Source organism: Artibeus jamaicensis, unplaced genomic scaffold (genome assembly GCF_021234435.1).
Source record: "Artibeus jamaicensis isolate MK-2021 breed Jamaican fruit bat unplaced genomic scaffold, CSHL_Jam_final contig_519, whole genome shotgun sequence".
Taxonomy (NCBI): Eukaryota; Metazoa; Chordata; class Mammalia; order Chiroptera; family Phyllostomidae; genus Artibeus; species Artibeus jamaicensis.
In genome coordinates, this window is record NW_026521871.1 from 20938142 (window position 1) to 20957232 (window position 19091).

The 19091-nt window shown below is 41.1% G+C and overlaps 1 protein-coding gene across 2 annotated transcripts in view; it reads right to left on the reverse strand.

The window, feature by feature from the left end:
- NR2C2 (nuclear receptor subfamily 2 group C member 2) overlaps positions 1 to 10714 on the reverse strand; it is a 91746-nt gene extending 81032 nt beyond the window's left edge. The window contains exon 1 of one of the 2 annotated variants that reach the window (XM_037139361.2): positions 10493 to 10714. The gene's annotated coding sequence lies outside the window, so the exon portion shown is untranslated. The remainder of the gene's footprint in view (positions 1 to 10492) is intronic. The other variant, XM_037139358.2, reaches the window with a different exon arrangement.
- Positions 10715 to 19091: the final 8377 nt, after the last annotated feature.

Below are 19091 nucleotides of genomic sequence, written 5' to 3' on the forward strand. Positions count from 1 at the left end.
TACACCGAACTGTTTAATAAGCACTATGGGCAAAACAACATAGTTCTTGGTACAGAAACCTAAGGTCTTCAAAGGTTGGTCCTTGACCTATTCAGCTCCCTAATGCTTGAAGGTTGCTCCCACACACAATATTCAAGGAAAAGACCAAGTATCTTAAGTAGAAAAAGAAACAATTGCTTCAGAATATTTTCCTATGATAGCTTTCAACTAATCGAGTTCAACCACCACCAATCCTTTTAAAGAAATTTCTGTGAAACAGTAAATGAACTGACTACTGAGAATTAACAACAATAAGAGGAGGGAGAGGAGGAGAAAGTCCTTGTCCTTGAAGAACTTTAGGAAACCGATAAAAGTTATGCAGTGTAAATAAATGCTACAATAAGTGTCCAAAGGGAAGAAGCATCTCCCTCTGCCTGTGGGAGCCAATGAGCTTTATATGAGAGGAGCTGGGTCTTGAAGGAAGAGTAGAAATTCAAAAAGCAAAGAGGAGGAGGGTGGGGAGAGTCCTAAGCAGAGAGGATAGCACATACAAACTGGCAAATATGAAGGAGAATGGCATTATTTGAGGAACAGCAGGAAATGTGGTGGGGAATTGTTGGAGAGGTCAGAGGAGGAGAGGGGCAACCATTGTAGACAACACAGAACAATCAGAGGTTGGCCAGAAAAATGAAGTGATCACATCTGGATCTTCAAAAAATCCTTTAAGCATGAGTGTGGAGATAACAGAGAAGAAAAGACTGCACGTACACTGGAGGGTCAGTTAGAAAGTACTCGCAGCAAAGACTAGGTATGAAGGCATAGTCTTAATTTGAATTTGAGTTTTTCCTGTGTAGCACATGTATGATAACAGGGCAGAGTATATAAAAATTGATTTATAATAAATTCTTCTCAACTACAATGAGGTCAATATCACTCCTTTCACAATGAAGAAGCAGAGAACACTACGGTGAATCAGCTCTTCTAGGCTCACAAAGAGTATAAAGCTGACCAAACTTTGCAACCATGGTTTCTTTAGTCAAGCATATACAGAAGCCACTGCAGTGAAAGCTCGATGGGGAATATCTGAATACCCAGTTAAGTTGCCAGGACAGCTCACCTATGTTCTCCACAAAGGCAGGCTTAAAAGCCAGGGTCTCAAATAACAACAAACCCTGGGACAAGGAAACCCTGTCTTTATTGATAGGAATGGGTGAGCCTGCCTTTCCCTTCACAGTTAATTGATTGGCATCCATATTTATGTATTACATGGCCCACAATTATATAACATGCAAAAATATCTGTCTTTCAGAAATGTTTTTATTTATTAAATTTATTGGGGTGACATTGGTAACAGGACCATATAGGTTTCAAGTGTACATTACTATGACAAATGATCTGTAAATTGCATTGTGCGCCCAACCACCCATAGTAAAATTATCTTCCATCACCATGTATTTGGCCCCTGCTACCCTCTACCACCCCTACCCCCTTCCCTATAGTAACCACCATACTGTTGTCTGTGTCTCTGAGTTTCAGTTTTATAGCCCACAGGAGTAAAATCACATGGTTCTTAGCTTTTTGTGACTTACTTATCTCACTTAGCATAATATTCTCAAGGTCCCTACTGTCTTGATATTTTCTCATTTAAACAAACACATGGTTCTGAGGCTCAAGCACTAGGTTGATCTGACACTATACCAGATGAGTTTATTGCAAAATCAGATCTTAAATATATATGGAAAGGGCCCAACTGGTACAGGAGATGCTGCCACTTTTACTTTCACAAAGAAATTTGAAAGCAATAACCCAAACTATAAAAAGTACATTACACTTAGAAATAGGCCTCTGATTTTGACATTTAACTATACTTATATGTATAATATGCTAACACAGTATTTGTAATTCATTGTTAAATTGTATAACTGGGCAAAATGAAAGGACTGAATTTAGATAAATCTCATAAATATTTAAAAATAAACTAATACCTGATAACTATTTGCAAAATACTACATGGGTACAGAACTTCTTGATAGGTCCAAGGTATTCAGTATAAGTTTTGTTACACTGTCATTGTCAGAGTCTTTTCATTTATACTCATGGGAAAATAAAAACTGAAGAATCTAGACAACATAAAAGAGAATTTAAAAAATGAGACATACATAGCTCAAGACTTGAAATCATAGACCAAAACTTGAAACCAGAAAATGGAAATCAAATAGATTTCCATTCAGTGGTAGGTTTAATATAATACACATGTTCATCAAAAGAAAGGAGATTCATGGGAATGCTTCCAAGCTCAAGTTCAGATATACATCCTATCATGGGAAACCCTGCTACTACTCAGACTCCAAGATATTTGCTTTTGGGTCAAGTGATTTCCTGCCCTCCACAAGAAAGTTATTACAAATCTGGATTATAATAAATAATAGGTTGGGGGGGGCGAGACTGAAGAGTAAACAGTGGGAAAAAGAAGTGGTTTTCATCTCTGAAGTTTCTATGCTACCAGAGCAGTGCTGGAGCACAGAAACTTCAGCACTGTGTGGAGTGCTCTCTGTGTGGAGACACCCCCTAAAAAAAAATCATCGTACACTGTTCATGATTTTCCTCACCTTCCCAAGGGCCCAGAGTATGAGTGAGGGTGGTAAGAATAAGAACTCTCATCATTTTCTATTAGTGTGAGCTAAGGATAGATGGATGGCAGGAAAGCATGACAGATTTCCTGAGAATCTACAATATGCCTTATATCAAACTAGGCATCAATTAATCCTTAAAATACCTTCTGAATAGGTATTCTTAGCTCTACCAACACATACAGGAAAAAAACTGAAACTCAGAAGTTTAATCAACTTTTTTCAAGTCTTCAAGCTAGTAAGAGGTGAGCCTAGGATTCTAACTCAAGTCTCTCTGACTCTAAGAACAGGGCTTTCCCTCTGTGCCCTTCAAAATAATTTCTCTAAAAATGTCAAGAAGAAGGAATTTTAAAAAGTGATAGGAGACCAGTTAATTATCTAAGGGAACAAACTTAGATATATTTTTAGGGGATTATTTTAGTTTATATCAAAAAGCTAAATCATTTAATAATTCATTTATATAACTACTAATTCATAAGTATAGCAGGTCCTCGAATACTGTTATTTTGTTATAGCGTTGATGAGATGCCCTAGAAACTCACTCCTGTTTATGTCAAATAGTCTATGGTAAAATTGGTTTCATTATGTTTCATGTAAAGTGGCAGAATCTATTGACAATGTTAAGTGAGTATTTACTGTATGTGCTTTATGTTTCAGTACTGCTCACAGAAATTTTTGACCTACCTCCACCACGATAGCAAATGATTAATGTCTACTGAAGTACAACATGCAAATATAAAAGTGCACAAATCATAAATGAATAGCTCAATGAATTTTCACTAAGTGAACATAAACATTAAAACCACTCGGAATAGTAAAACATTACCAGCACCCCAAAAGTCACCCTTATAATCCTTCCCCTGGTCATTTACTTTCCCTCTGTCTTGACTTCTATTATCATGGATTAGTTTTGCTTGTTTTTGAGCTGTATGGTAATATATTTTTCGTGTGTCTAGCTTTTTTAGCTCATTATTTTTGTAATAACCAAGAGCAGTCCATTTTCATTGTTGTATAGTATTAGAAGTGTGACTACACCACAATTTATTTATCCATTCTACAGCTAATAAACATCTAGATTGTTTCTAGTTTGGAACTCTTAGGACTCCTACTCCTATGAATACTCTTATATTGGGTTGGCCAAAAAGTCCATATAGTTTTTCCAGAAAATAAAATATACTTTTTCCATTTTCATCACCAATAACTTTAGTAATTTGGATATTTTGAGTATGTTAGCTATTCTCCGTGTGGTATGACATTGACTGTTCTCAATTAATGTCTCAACTGGTCTACCCAACCACGGAGCAACACCGTCCAGTGAGAAATCTCCAGCACGAAACTTCGCAAACAACCTTTGACACATTTGATCAGTCACAGAACGTTCTCTATATACTGCACAAATTGTTTTTTGTGTTTCAGCTGCAATTTTACCTTCCTTGAAATAATAAAAGCATAATATGCCAAAATGTTGTTTTTTCTTCCATCTTCAATATTAAAATGGCTACATAAAAATTCACCAATTTTGATGTTTTTTAAAATGCACGCTGATATGATTGTTGTCACAAAATAATCTAACAAAATTATTTTGAATGAAGTTAGACAACTAGTTGCTACTACAGCCATTTATAGGAGGGGGCATTTTGGGCCAACACAACACATGCCTTTTGATGCAATGTCATCTTTTCTTCCTAGTAAACCACAAAGGCTTCAAGTTTGAGTCTAGCATCACCAGCCTCTCATTTCTCCTTATTTTTCAGTAGCATTCATCCAATTTTTCAGCCCCCAGTACCTTCTTTCTACCTCTATTGTTTCTCTTCTATCCCCCACCTTCTTCTCTCTCTAAAATCAATAAACAAAAACTTTGGTGAAGATTTTTAAAAATCTGATTTTAACCTTGGTAAAGCAATTAAAAGGTGATTCTCAATAATTGTTATGTGAATCAATTTGCCTTTGGAAAGATAAATATTTAAAACTAATGACTACAAAGACTTTCAGTTCTCATCTCCCTATAACTTACTAAAGGATTCTTCTCTCTGTTATCCCCGTAATAGAGAAAATGATCAGTATTTTTCATTTCAATCCAAACAGGACAGAATGGTTTGGTATTCTCTTTTACACTTGCATGAAATTCCTCCCTACTAACAGTTAACATTCTCAGGGCTTAGAATCTTTGGGGTTACTGTCAATAATTATGGAATGAAGGATTTCGCCTCCTACTTGGGGAGGTCAGGCCTCTTATTACAGTGGAAGAGGTGATTTTTCTTGTCCCCCAAAAATAACACTTTGTCCCTGAGATTGGCTTTTATCATTGTAAGATATCTGGAGTCCAGGAGTAAATCAGAAAGGACAGTTAAGCATCTGAGTTAACCTATTCCTTTCCCATCCTAACAATTCACTTCCTATCCCTCCGCTTCAAGACTCCCAGATGCCAAGTGGTATGAATCTGCTCTCCTAGTAACAATGCCCATGCCAATGCCCTGATCTGCACTTTCATTCCCTTGACCCACTACCCCTCACCATCACTGTGAGCTATGCTAGTTGCGCTGCTGTCTCCAGACAGTCCTGACTTTTTGTACAGAGCTCCTGCTGCTGAAAACTCTAGTTTTCAAGGCACCTGAAGAGAGGGTGGAGAACCAGTAGCAAAATAGGTGACAAAGGTATGGAGAAGGAATGGCAGGATGGGAGGGAATTACAAAGAAAATCTCATGATATGCTCCCATCATATTAGGTTAAAAGCAAGTGAAACTCCAATAAATAATAAGGAGCTCATCTTTTACACGTGACAAGAACACAACTGTGTCCATCAGGTTAAAGATGATAAGCATACATGGAGGAAAAGTCAACATACTTTCTAGAAAACCAGTAATAAAGTAAAAACTGTTAAACTAAACTTGACCACAGGAGTTTTGTATCAGGTATGAGGCTGGACTTGAGCTGTAAGGTGGACTCCTTCACAGATTCCTCCTATGTGGTATTAAGGGGAACTAGTATCTGCTTTAGTGGGTGCTTTCAGACTAAAGGAGCATATGGTACATAAGGTAAGAGAACTCAATGGCAAAAACCCCAAATGAGAACCCTCAATATGTGGAGACATTAAGCTAGACACAAAAGGCCAGTGACTCAGTGCCAAGGTGGCCATCTGCCTCACATAGGCCTTGTTGTCTATGTTATTTGGACAAGAGATCTCTACTCCTGGCCCCAATCTCAGTGTTGGCTTCCTTCTTGCCCTTTTAAAAGTGGAAAACAGCCCTGGCTGGTGTGGCTCAGTGGATTGAGCACCAGCCCAAGAACCAAAGGGTCGCTGGTTTGATTCCCAGTCAGGGCACATGCTTGGGTTGCAGGCCAGGTACCCAGTAGGGAACACAGGAGAGGCAACCCCTCATCCTCCCTTCCCCTCTCTCTAAAAATAAACAAATAAAAATTAAAAAAATAAAGGCTACCCACTTAAGGTTCTAGAGACAGGCACTGAACTATTATTTGACTCTTTGGAGACAAATGTGAAGACTTCCCATAATTCCTCATAAATGAGGTTATTACACACAGTTTTCCTTTTTCTGTAAAGGCATGTTCATGAGAATAAAACTTCAAGGTCACTTTACAACTGTTGAAAGCAATAAATAACTTATTTAATGTTGTAAGACAATACATAGCTTTTTGTCAGTTCTTTGGTTACCCTGAGTAATTCAAGGAATCAAAATTGTTGAATAAACAAGTGATACCAAAAATCCTATTGATGGTCAAACAGAAGGGGGGAGGAGGGGCTGGGTGGAGGTGGGCAAGGGGAAACAAACTGGGGACATGTGTGATAGTGTCAACAACAAAAATAAAGTTTTTAAAAATCCTATCACAGGATGTACAAAAAAATCCAAAACCAAAAAATTAAAGTGTGACTGTTATTGGTTTTAAATACTGTAACATTTTATTTTTTAATCAGTATTATATAAAATAAGTCAACAAAAATATTCTTTTAACCAGACTTTCCAAGGGAAGCTTGACAAATACTTTGCAAAATCTGCTTTTGGCCCTGTGTGGGTGGCTTGTGAGCTAAATAATCGATGTTTCTTTCTCACATCAGTGTTTCTCTTCCAACCCTCCACTTTCTTCTCTCTTTAAAATCAATAAACATATCCTTTGGTGAAGACTTTTTTAAAATCTGATTTTAACCTTGGTAAAGCAATTAAAAGGTGATTCTCAATAATTCTGTACGTGAATCATTTATCCTTGGAAAAATAAATATTTAAAACTAATGACTACAGAGACTCAGTTCTCAACTCCCTACAAACTTACTAAAGGCTTCTTCTGTTGTCCCCGTGATAAAGTGACCAATATTTTTAATTTCAAGAAAACCAGTGGTGCTTTGTTTCTTCAGTTAAAGTAAATGGCATGATTATATTTGGGCAATTTATTAATGACTTTCATATACACTCATTAACTTCCATGTAATTTAATTTGTAATTCAGTTAATTATTCAATTATCTATTTCTTGTCATAAAAACCATAAAAACAAAACATAAGTGGGTAAAAAGAGATTCATCTGGGTTATCTTATCCATATTCATATGTCTAGTCAGTACCATATCTGTGAGGGACTACTTCCTGAATTCATCTAAATACCGTAACAGACATTTTATTGCTAGCACTGCTATCTGAACTGCTGAACAAGCACACACAAAAAGGTACCATTAACGAGAAGCAAGTTAGTTATTAGTGATAGCATGAATTATCAATTCACTCGCCCAACAAATAGTGTCAAGCACTTTGCTAAATGCTTGAAATACAATAAGCAAAATAATTCCCGTTCCCACAAAGCTTACTGCATGGTAAGGGGGAACAAAAATATCAAGCAATCATATAATGGAATATAATTACAAAGTGAGACAAAAGTTATAATGGAAAAAAAACAGTGTAGTAAAGTAAACGAATCTGATCTAGATTGATACTGGGCATCAGAGGCGGCTACCCTGGAGAAGTGATGCTTGAGCTGAGATCTGCAGAACTGGGGTATGTGTGGGCATGATATGTGGAGGGGGGTGGAGCAGAGTATGTGAGGATTTCAGGCCTGGGGTTAAGGTAAGCCACAGTGTCAAGAATGTTGAAGGCAGGCCAGTATGTTTAGAGCACAGGGGGCTAGGGCTACAGGGATAAGAAAATGATGGAACATCTTACAAGGTTTTAAAATAGAGCAGGAAAAGGGCCTCCACAATTACACTGGTTCTACTGGGGCTTGAACAACGTAATGCTTGTAAAAAGAGTTTTGTAAAGTACCCCATACATTTTGTTAGTGCTACTAGTTCCACTACTTTGTTTTCTAAATAAATTTCTGGTCTGAGTGCCAACTAATAACCAAAAGCAGAAGAGCCAAAACTAGAACCCCAGTGTTCTAATCCAGTGTTTGTCTTTATACCACACTGCCTAAAAATTTCATTGTTTATATCTTTTAACGAGTCCAGTATGTCTACCAGACAGTTAAGTGTTTCATGATGACAACTCTAATTGTGAGTATTTACTATGTGTAAGGCCCTTTCCTTTTTTTTAAATCCTCACCTGAGGACATTTTCACTTGCTTTTTCAGAGAGAGAAGGGAAGGGAGTGAGAGAATCAATGTGAGAGAAGCATCCATTGGTTGCCTTTGCTTGCACCCAGACCAGGGATCCCCACCAGGACTGGGGGTGGGTGGAGTTGCAGGCACCTGTACCTACACCAGGGATGAACCCACAACCTAGGTACATGCCCTGACCAGGAATTGAACCCACAACCTTTTGGTTAGATGAATGCTCCAACCACAACGGCCAGGGTGCAAGACACTTTTCTAAGTTCTGATTACATTACTTAGTTTAATCAATTCTAGAAGGAAGGTTCTATTTTCCAGATGAAGAAACTAAGCCTCAAAAAAAGTAAAGTAACTTCACCTATGTCATGCAGCTAGTAAATGTTTGGCACTGTTAACCAACACACTAATTAGCTTTTGCTTATAACATCTTATCTGTGCATGTATATGTGTTAACGTATATATGAGGGAGGGACTGACCAAGAGAAAATAGAACTTGGTGTATACAACCACATTCACATATACTTGAGGATACAGAACAGTATCTTAGTCATCTCTGTACTCCCAGTTTTGCACCTAGTTCCTGGGGTATTCATGAGGCTCAGCAAATGCTTGCTGAAGACGGATGGATACAGGGGCTGACAAAGGATCTGAATCCTGAAGTGATTTTCTGAGCACCCCCCAAAGTCATATATTGATCAGCAATTCATATAATAACAATAAAAAAAGAAAGTCAAGGGAAATATAGCTACATTGAAGACTGAGTCTCTATTGCCTTTGTCATATTTCACAGACTTTGGTCTGGAGATAGAGTGAGATAATGGAAAGAACAATGAATTTGTCCCAACCACTCTCCAGGTTACAACTCTTTGTTACCGTCCTATTCTCAGTCACACCAAATGCTTTTCCTCCTGGGCCTTTATACCTGTGGTTCTGACTATTCATTCCGTCTTTGGGTTCCTCGTTCAAACACTACCTCATTGGAGAGTCCTTCTCTAACCACCCAATCTAAATTTGTCTCCTCATGCCTTCTTTAATACACTATCCAGTTTCACTTAATTTCTTCCTCAGAATTCACCATTGTCTGAAATCATCTCTTCGTCTATTCATCTCCACCCCCCAATTCTAGGAGGGCAGAAGCCTTGTCTTGCTGGTTCTCTGGATGTATCCCCAATGCCCCAAACTAAGCAAATAAGCATTTACCCAACGAAAAAGATAATTACCTGATTCACCTGTGTTCTCTCAAGCCCTCAATACACTTAAACTTTCCACTCCTGATGCTTCTACATCCGACTTTCCACAGTAACACCATTTTTACATTACTCTGGAGTTCATAAAGTAGCCTGGACTCCATTTTCTGAGTAGAGTTCCTCAGGGATCCTGAGAAGGGAGGTCCAGTCTGGCAAAAACGCCCATTCTCACCATTTTACAAACTATGAAATTGAGCCTCAGAAGATTCGCCCGCGGCTGCAACGGAAATAACGGGAAAGAGCCCTGAAAGGTGTCCAGATCCTGAAACGTCTTTCCCAGTAGTCAGCGTCGTTGATTCAAGATGCTTCGCCACCTTTATTACTTTTGCTCTATATTACCCATTTTGGACGCGTTCTAGACTGGGAGAAGCCGCCTATCCCCTCACTAGGTCCCAGTGCAACCCAAACTCTTTCTCCCGGACCGCGCCCCCAGTCCCCACGCCGCGCCCTGGCCTCTGCTCCCGCCCGACTAGGACTCAACCTCCCCGCGGGAACCGCCCTCTCCCGCCCGAGCCAATCAACAGAGCCTCTGGGGGCGGAGCCGCAGCCCCCGGCCCTCCTGCCTGGATACCAATTGGTCAGTAAAGCCGTCGCTCACAAGGTCGCACTCCGTACCCGCCTTCCACCCTCCCCTTCAGGAAAAACGGCGGTTAGGCCTCGGTGGCCAACGACACAAGAAGAGCGAAGGGGCGAGAAGCCGGGGAGTGAGGGAAGGAGGGACTGCAGGGAGGAAGAGGCTGACAAGGAGGAGGGAAGCTCGGTCCAGCCAGAGCCCTCGCCATCGAGAACAAAATGGCGGCGCTGGCGAAGGGCCAACTGTGAGGCGGGGCTGCGGCCATCCCCCCCCCCCCTCTGCCCCCACCCTCGCGCCGGCCGGGCCGGTCAGGGGGAGCCCGCTCGCTGCTCCCGGCGCGGGCGGGAATGGGAGGGGAGCGCCCGGCCCACTATGCAAAGCGTCCGGCGCCGCCGCCCCGTGGCAAAGGTAAAAGGGTCGAGTTCAGCTGCCGCCACCATGCCTCCATGTCCGCGCACCAGGCCCGCCCCCTCCGCCGCCGGGCCGACCCCGCCCCGGCCCTTTTTCAATTTTACCTCTGGATTTGGCGCCAAAGCAGCCTCAAAGCAGGTCCCGTGTCTGCGGCGGGCGGCCCCCGGCGCGGAGGGCAGGGCGCGGGGAGGCCGGGCTCCCGGCGTTGGCGGATGGCGGGAGCCCCGGGGCCGCAGGCTCGCGGGGCAGCGGGCGAGAGAAGAGACGCCGAGGTGAAAGCGGGGGCGGGCCCGGGGGCGCCGCAGGGGTCGCGGGGAAAGGGGGGTTTGTTATTGTTTTTGTCAGTGAAAGGTCAGAGTTCGTGACCCCAGTGCCGCTGCCGCCGCCGCCCGCGCGCTGGTAGGAGGAGGGCGAATGTTCTTCTTCCTCTTTCCAGCGCCAGCCTCGCCGCGGTCGTGGGGGGCGGGCGAGCACCCGATTGGCTGAGTCGTGCGCGCTCACCGGAACGCCGCGGTAGTCGCTGCCTTATCCGGCCCCTGGCGCGCCCGCCGACGGCTGCCGGCTCTGACGCTAACGCCGCGGTCAGCACTGTTGGTCCAGGAAACCTCGAACCCAGAGTCGGTCGGCGCAACCACTAGACGAAAGTAGAATTTAAATGGCGCGGCCACCACTGTTCTCAGGGTAAAGGGAGAACTGGTCGTTTTAAAAAACCTAGGAACACGGGGCACCGTTATTCCGGTGCAAGCCTGCCCCTCCCGAGGGATCGCGAGCCTAGAGGATAGGGCGGGGACTGTTCTCGCTTTGACTTTCTCTACCAAGGCCTCCCGCCGAGCTGAATCCTGTTTGTTGATCGAAGAAGCAGTCACTGCAGAGAGCCTGTAGGTCGTTCGGAAGAGAGTGGTTTATTGGGCTGGTGGCCCTTCTCTTTACAGCTTTTTTTTAATTTAGGTTTTAAAGGTCTGAGGATGCACCAGCTTCTGGTAGTATCAGGTAAAGTGTTGAAACACTCCAGAAACCCATTATTTAAAGAAATTTAAAAGTTGATTTTAGAGAGAGGAAGGGAGAGGGAGAAAAAAAGGCCAGTTTGTTCCACTTACGCATTCATTGGTTTATTCTTGTGTGTGTCCTGTCGCGGGATCAAATCTACAACCTTGGCCTATTGGGACGATGCTGTATCAACAGAGCTACCAGGCCAGGGCCCAAACCTATTATTTATGGTCGCTTAGTGAACATATACAAATTTAAAGACCATGCCTCTTCCCCTCGCATTTGAAAGTAGTAAACAATGATATAAAAGTGTATGTAAAGCCAATTTTTGCAAAATTGCTTAAATATATAAAGAATATTGCTTCTTTTGATCCTGCGACTCTTGGGAATTGTAGCTTTTCCTTGGATATTTCTCTCTTAAGTTATGTATGGTTTTGACTTGCTTTGGAGAGTACAGACAACTCATTTATCCTAGATGCCCTGAAGTGTTTAGGATGGACTCTCCATCGTCATTCTCTTTGTAGACCAAAGGTCCTCTGCTAATTGATTTCTCCCCCTGCACTTGTTATGATGAGTGCTGTCTCCAGGATGGATAGGTCAGTCCTTTTTCTTAAACACCTATTTTGGTTTTTATCAGGGTGACCCCAACCTTAAGTATTTTGTCCTTAGTTTTACATTTTGGTTTGATAGAAGATGCTTTAAACGCATTGATTTTCCCTTCTTCCTTGTTCTCACTGTGCAAGGAAGTGGGGAAAACAGTTAAATTGGGTAATATCATGGTGAACCACACACATCCCAAAGCTGGAGGGAGCCTCAAGAGATGGTTAAATCCTCTTCTGGCAGGGAGATTTTTACAGGAGAAATGGGTAAGAACAAGAAAGTCACGTGTGATAATGGTACATGCTTATAAACGTGAACTACTTCACAATTGTGGATTCTTTTTCAAAAATTAAGTTTTTAATGTCAACTGTTGCTATTAGATATAGTGTAAAAATTTACATATCAATGGATTTTGGGGTTTTTTTTGGCAAACAATTGTACTAGATTTTGAAATGAGTACAAAACGATAACTAATGTTTCTATGATGGCTTATAGTTTCTTAAATTTTCTTCATATAACACTCAGCAACTTTGTGAAAAAGGCGCTGTCATTTCCATTTTACTGAGGTGCAGGAACTGAGGCTTAGGCTGGATAAGTTAGGCAGCTTTCCCAATGCCCAATGCTACAGGTGCAGTAAGTGAAGCCAGGGCTCTGGTCTAGTTTGACATTAAAGTTTATACTATAAAGTATGCTGCATCAGCTTGCTGTATTTATAATAGTTTCAGTAAATTTTCAATTAAAGATTAATTGTTTAATGTTGAAAGTAGTAGCAGGGGTTCATATTCTTGACCTGCTTGAGCAGTTTTTCTTCCCTTCAAAACAGATGAAGACGTCAACACAGATTGCAAATAATATCAGCAGGTTACAAGCCCTGCTGAGGTCAGCACTCCCATAGTGCCATATTTTTCTCTACTGTGTTTTTGCTAGAAATCTTTCTAGTGAAAACTCTTTTTAAGTGGCTTTGTAACACTTAATGGATTTTAAAATCACACACACAAAAATCAAGTTGTATTATTTATTAGCTGTACTACTTTTTTTTTTTTTTTTTACTGTTTATTCGTCCTGTGAACCAGAGTCACTGGTTCCATTCCTAGTCAGGACACGCCTGGGTTGTGGGTCAGGTCTCCAGTACAGGTGTGCTTGCGGCAACTACACATTGATGTTTCTCTCCATCTCTTTCTCCCTCCCTTCCCCTGTCTCTAAAAATAAAAAATAGTAAGTAAGTCTTAAAAAATAAAAGAAGTATCCACATTTGCAAAGAGTTCTTGACTGGGAAACTGCCAGGCCTCCAGGGGTTCTGAAGCAGTAAGCTTTGGGTGAGGCCTAGTATCAGCACTTCTACTGAGTCTGAACCACTGATCTAATTTCAGAAATACTAATTGGCAAAAAAAGACAAAACTTTTTAAAACAAATATTTAGCCCTGGCCAAGTGAAATTGTTACTAGCCTTATTTTTTTAAGAATGTGGACTCTGAACAGATGTGATCACAGAATAACCAGATCGAGTGTTCCATGCACTTACATATTATCCTGTTTAGTCTTCACAATAATTATCTTGTTTTTATAGCTGAAAAGGCTGAGACCTTAAACAGAGAGTGACTTCTCCAAAGTCATATGGCTAGCAAGTGGTGGAACATTTATTAATAGTTATTTCTGTTTATTTCTTCTTTTCTATCCTTGGGGATTTGGAGAGGAAGAAAACCCTCTTCTTTACCCATCTCCATGATTCTATCAAAGTCAATCTCTGTCACAGTAGAAGTTACTTGGAGAGGTCTTCTATAAAAACGGCCCTTGCTATTCCCAGGAAGAGAAAAGGGACCGACCCTGTGGTGACCTGGTCATAGGGGAGGAGGGACACACTAGAACTCAGAAAGTGGAAGTGTGAGTACCAGAGCCCCATCCAGCATGACTTATTCCTTTTGTGTCTGACCTTGGGTTTCCTGGGCCTTAAAAGGGTGTTGTTTCCATGTTGTACTTGGTTCAAATATCTTGCAGCATGGTGTAAAATTAGATTGCTTTCTCAAAAAAATGCAACTCCTGGTTTAGGACATGGATTGCTCGGAAGAATATTTTTGTTTGGGTTTTTTAAATGTTTTATTTATTTTTTAAAAAGAGCCATATTTTTATTTGACACAAAATGCAAGTGTGTCACTTGAGTTCTTGCTACATAGGCCAAATCTTACCATGTTTCTCAGTATCCCCTTGGAACATACTGCCAAGTAAATGAAGATCTAACAGATGGCATTTATCATTTTGCTTCATAATAAAAAAGGATCTGTAATCATTTCTAGGGAAGATTATGTGATGGCTGAAGGGAACGGCTCCTCTGATGAGGGGCAGATGAGCAAAGGATGTTTTGTTTTTTAAAGGTCGTCTAATTAGGAGCTCAATCTTGAGGCTTAGTAGAACTTTACTACCCTAGCACCACCTCAAGAGGTAACCCAGTTAGGACTGCTCTAAATCTAGAGCTTTAGATCTTTAACAAAATCTAGAAGTTAAAGAGTGGCATTCCTTGAGTTTCTAAACAAAGTGATTATTTCAGCACCACATCCTATTCACTACTGGTCAGGACGTGCACTCTGAAGCCAAAGGTTCCTTGGAAAGCCTTTTCTTCACTTTGCTTTGTATCCTCCCTTTCACCTTGGTGAGAGATGGGATGCTACCCTGTGGCTTTTGACGTTCAGGATGTCCTGGGTGCACTGTTAGAACTGAGAGTCTAATATCAAAGCCTCTAGGTTCACCCCTCACATCTGGCCCCCTCCCACCATTCCCTAGTTTAGGTCTCATTTGTCCCACTGTGATGGTTTCCTAACCTGCCACACTTGGACCAGTGCCTCCTTCCCATCCCTTCCTTATTCCCTTCCTCTATTCTTTCTTCCCTTACTCCCTTCTGCTGCCAGAGTGCTCTGAAATAGATCCTTTTCTGGCCCTTTTTATAAAGTTCTTTAATGGTTCTGCATTACTTAGGACTGAAGTGAAAACCCAGATACTTACGGTGAGGGCAGGGGGGGACTGCAGGGGTTGGTTAGGGAGCTGATGTAAACACCATTAGAATGTTAAATAGTCGGAAATGACACCTGGAGAGCTCCTACCCTCTAAAAGGGGCAGGCCGTCATCAGCACCTAGAATGTAGCTCATAGATAGTGTATCTTAGGATTTCTCACGAGAAGCTAGAAACCCAGATTTGTACATGTGAAATCTCTTGATTTTAAAATATTGGCAATTCACAAATGGTTTTTAAACAATATAGGCCAAGCCATGTCTCAAGCATATTTCTGGGCCTCAAAACCAGTTTGGGACCTCTTCAGATAAAATCTAACCTGAGCCAGGACCGTTGAAAGTCCTTCACAGTGGGTCTTTTCAGCCACCTTGAGATTAGAGCATTATTCAGTGGTAGTGTTCCAATAAAAACACAGTTGAACTCTGAAAATTTGACTCTATTGGGCATACATTTTCATGTCATAGGGAACTTGGCAGACTGGAAACAGGAGCCCTTGTCTAGAGGCTGAATCCAGAGACAGAGAGAGACACACGGAGACGGAGGTTGGGGCCTGTTCCTCTAATAATTCTTGTTTTTTCCAGAGAATAAACTTCCTGTCTCCTGCCAGGGTTGAGCAAGGGCAAGCATTTGTCTGTATAGGGTGGGGTTATGGGATCTGAGTGCTAACTGTCTTTCTTTAGTCTCACCCTGGCCTTCCCAGACATCCATGCCTCCAGTCTCTGAGCCTCTCCCAGTGAAATACCGTGGTACTTGTATCTCACTGGCATTCCCCCCTGCAGGCCCTTTGTTGTTAACTTTTCCGCCAAATCAGCTGCCACTCTTCATGTTATATCTTCCAAAAATGAATTAACAGTTTTCACACCCTATGCCTCATATTTTCTTGGTCTTTTAGGTTATATCTTTATTCATTTACTGTTCTTTTAGTGGGTTTGGGGGTGGGTAGCCAAGAAATGCATGTTTTCTGGTTATCTATCACTGCATAACTAATCATATCCAAACTCAAAAGCTTAAAAACCAACAATCACATTCTTATTATTTTGCTAGGGTGCTCAGACAGGAGGTTCTCTCTTGGGGCCTCTCACGGTTGCAGTAAGGTAGTGGTTGGAGCTAGAGTCATCTGAAAGGCTTTGTTGTCTATCTAGTGGTTGAGGCTGGCTGGCAGCATGAATACAGACATGTGGCCTGGTCTTCCTTATAGCATGGTGGATTCATTCCAAAAGTGAATGTCACAAGAGAGCAAAGTGGAATTTTACATAGTCACGTCTTCTGTTTGCTACTTGTTGAGCCGTAACAAAGGTCTGTCCAGGTTCATGGGGAATGGATACATATTTCACCACTCAATGGGAAGAGTGACAAATTCACATTGTAAGAACATGCTGGAGGGGATCTGTTGTACTGCCATCTTTGACAGAATAGACTAGGTTACATGTGTTGAATTTGTCTTTAAATGGAAGGAGCAGAGTGGTCTTTCACAGACTTAGATCTGGCTCAGCCAGGTGGCTTAGTTGGTTGAAGCATCTTCCCATACACCAAAATTTTTCTGGTTCATTTCCTGGTCAGGGCACATATCTAGGTTGTGAATTTGATCCCTAGTTGGAATGTGAAAAGGAGACAACCAGTTGTTTTTCTCTCTCCCTTTCTAAAATCAAACATATCTTCAGGTAAGAATTCAAAACAAAACAAAGATCTGTTCTTGTCACCTGTCTGTTTTAACACATCTGAAGGTTTCTGTAGTCTGCCAGCAACTATAGGTTAAGGGCCATAACCCTGAGTGGCCTGGCCTCAAATAGCCTTTCTTGTCTCATCTGCTTTTATAACTTCTACCTGCACTCTGGCATTTCTGAACTATCCCATTCCTTGAATGTGTTACATGGTATCCTACTTATTCTCATACACACCTTACTCATTCTGCTCCGTGCCTCCAGGGACCTCTTCAACCCTCTTTCTCTGTAAAGCAACCCCCTCATATATCAAGCCCCAACTTGTCACCTTCATGAATTCTTCCTAAAATTTGCCTTGGACTGTCCATTCACTGTTAATCCATTCTCCTGCAGCTCTTTCTCGTGCTTCTACCACAGAGAATTAGAGCCATTTGTACCTGACTTTTCAGATTGCGAACTCCTGCAATTACTGTGAGTCAAGTGTTTAGTACTATGCCAAGACTGGTGTCCCTGCTACAGTAGTACCTGAGTTTTGCAGTGTCCCAAAGTCTTTTGCATATTTATGGGCTTACATATAAACATTCAGCCACTTTTTCTCCTTCTTATTCTAACGGATAATTTCAAGCACCAGGAAATACAACCCAGATCATATTAACCTTTCTTTCCAACTAATTGATCCTGGAAATAAATGTTATAATGTGTTTTTTGAGGCTCCACCTTTCAACACAAAATTTGATTTCTTCACAGATGTTTTAGTTATGACTTAGGTCATCATTTCTCTGTATTAGGAAAGTCAGTATTTATCAGTCAACTCTATGTCAGAGTTTTAGTCAGTAAAGTCAGTTCCCAGATTAACTGAAAATTAACCTTTTAGCTGAGGAGGATGATGGTGGCAGAGTGGAGAACACCCTTGTTGTCTCACCACATTCCAGATTTGCCATTAAGTAACTGTGGGGCTTTTCACAAGTGACGCAACTCCCCGGTCTGTTTGTGCCGAGGTCACTTGAAGCTGGACCACCTACCCGGGTGGGTGAGTGCGAAAAGGAAGCATGGGGAAGCAATTCTGCAAGTGGGAAGGAGACTGAAGCATTCACAAAGGCTGCTGAACCACAAAGTTCAAAACTCTTGACTAAAGCCCTGAATTGAACATCTCCAGTTTTGTAGATAAGAAACTGAATGTTTAATTCACAATGTTAAACTCATTTAAAATTTTGAAATGGGCTTATTTTATCTGTTGATGATTTTTCTCCCAAAGAGAATTTCAAACAGTCTAGAAACACTGTTATGTCCTTAGCTTTCCTTTAAAAATTTCACACACAAAGCTAACATTGTCAAGGAACATATTTAGGAAAAGAAAAGCTCCTTTTTTAAAGAAAGTTATTTAAAAGCCATTGAGGAAAGCCATTTTCCTCATTCTTTTTGCCAGGAGGGGATATGTTTCTGATCCTGTGTGGCAAGGAAAGGACCCATAGGATGAGGCAGTAATAGCTTGATAATTATAAAAATGGAAGATCTTTGTTGAGTAGGGTGAAAGGTTGAGACTTAAATTAGTCAAATTGCTATTGTGAAAATAATGGGTCATTTTTCATCTTGCCCCATAAAGTGAGATTTAGATTCATACTGATATTGTAACTGTATCTTTAAACAGCTAATATATGCCTACAATAACTTTCATAATTTTACATGTTGGAATAATCAAATCTCGTGCTTTGGGGCATAGCCAATTACTGTAGAGATCAAGAGGCAATTTGTTTTCTCATGTATGCTGCTCATAGCAGGAGAGCTCCATTATAAATTCATGAATTCTAGTGTGGCATTATTAGCAGTTGTTAAGTACTGGCCACTGGATTTGAAGGGCCACAGGCTTACTGGAGATTGCAATTCTTTTAAATCCTGATTTGCTTGTATCTGTTATTTAAGAAGAGTTATAAGGGACATATAACTTATACATTACATTTTACCACAAGACAGATCTTGGATACAGCTGTTGGTGAAGTTACTAGACACTTCCCTCCGAATCCAACTTTGGAGAGAATGTGAATTGCATTTTTGAAGGCAAGATTTCAATTTTGAGGAGACATTGAGGTCATTTAGGGCAGTTTGTACTTGAGTGGGGCATCTTTATATAAACCAGAGTAGTAGTCACAGTTTATATTAAAGTACTAACATGCAGTAGGGACCCTGGCATAAAACATTTTTTAATTTATTTTTAATATGTTTGATTTTAGAGAGGAAGGGAGAGGGAGAGAAACACTGATGTGAGAAACATCAATTGGCTGCCTCCCATATGCACCCCAGCTAGAGATTGAACCTACAACCTAGGTATGTGCCCTGATCAGTAATTGAATCCCCAACTTATGGTGTACAGGACAGTGCTCCAACCAACTGAGCCACATTGAGCAGGGCATGTTACTATTTTAAAGCTCTATAAGACTTGCAACTCTCAGCTCCCGGA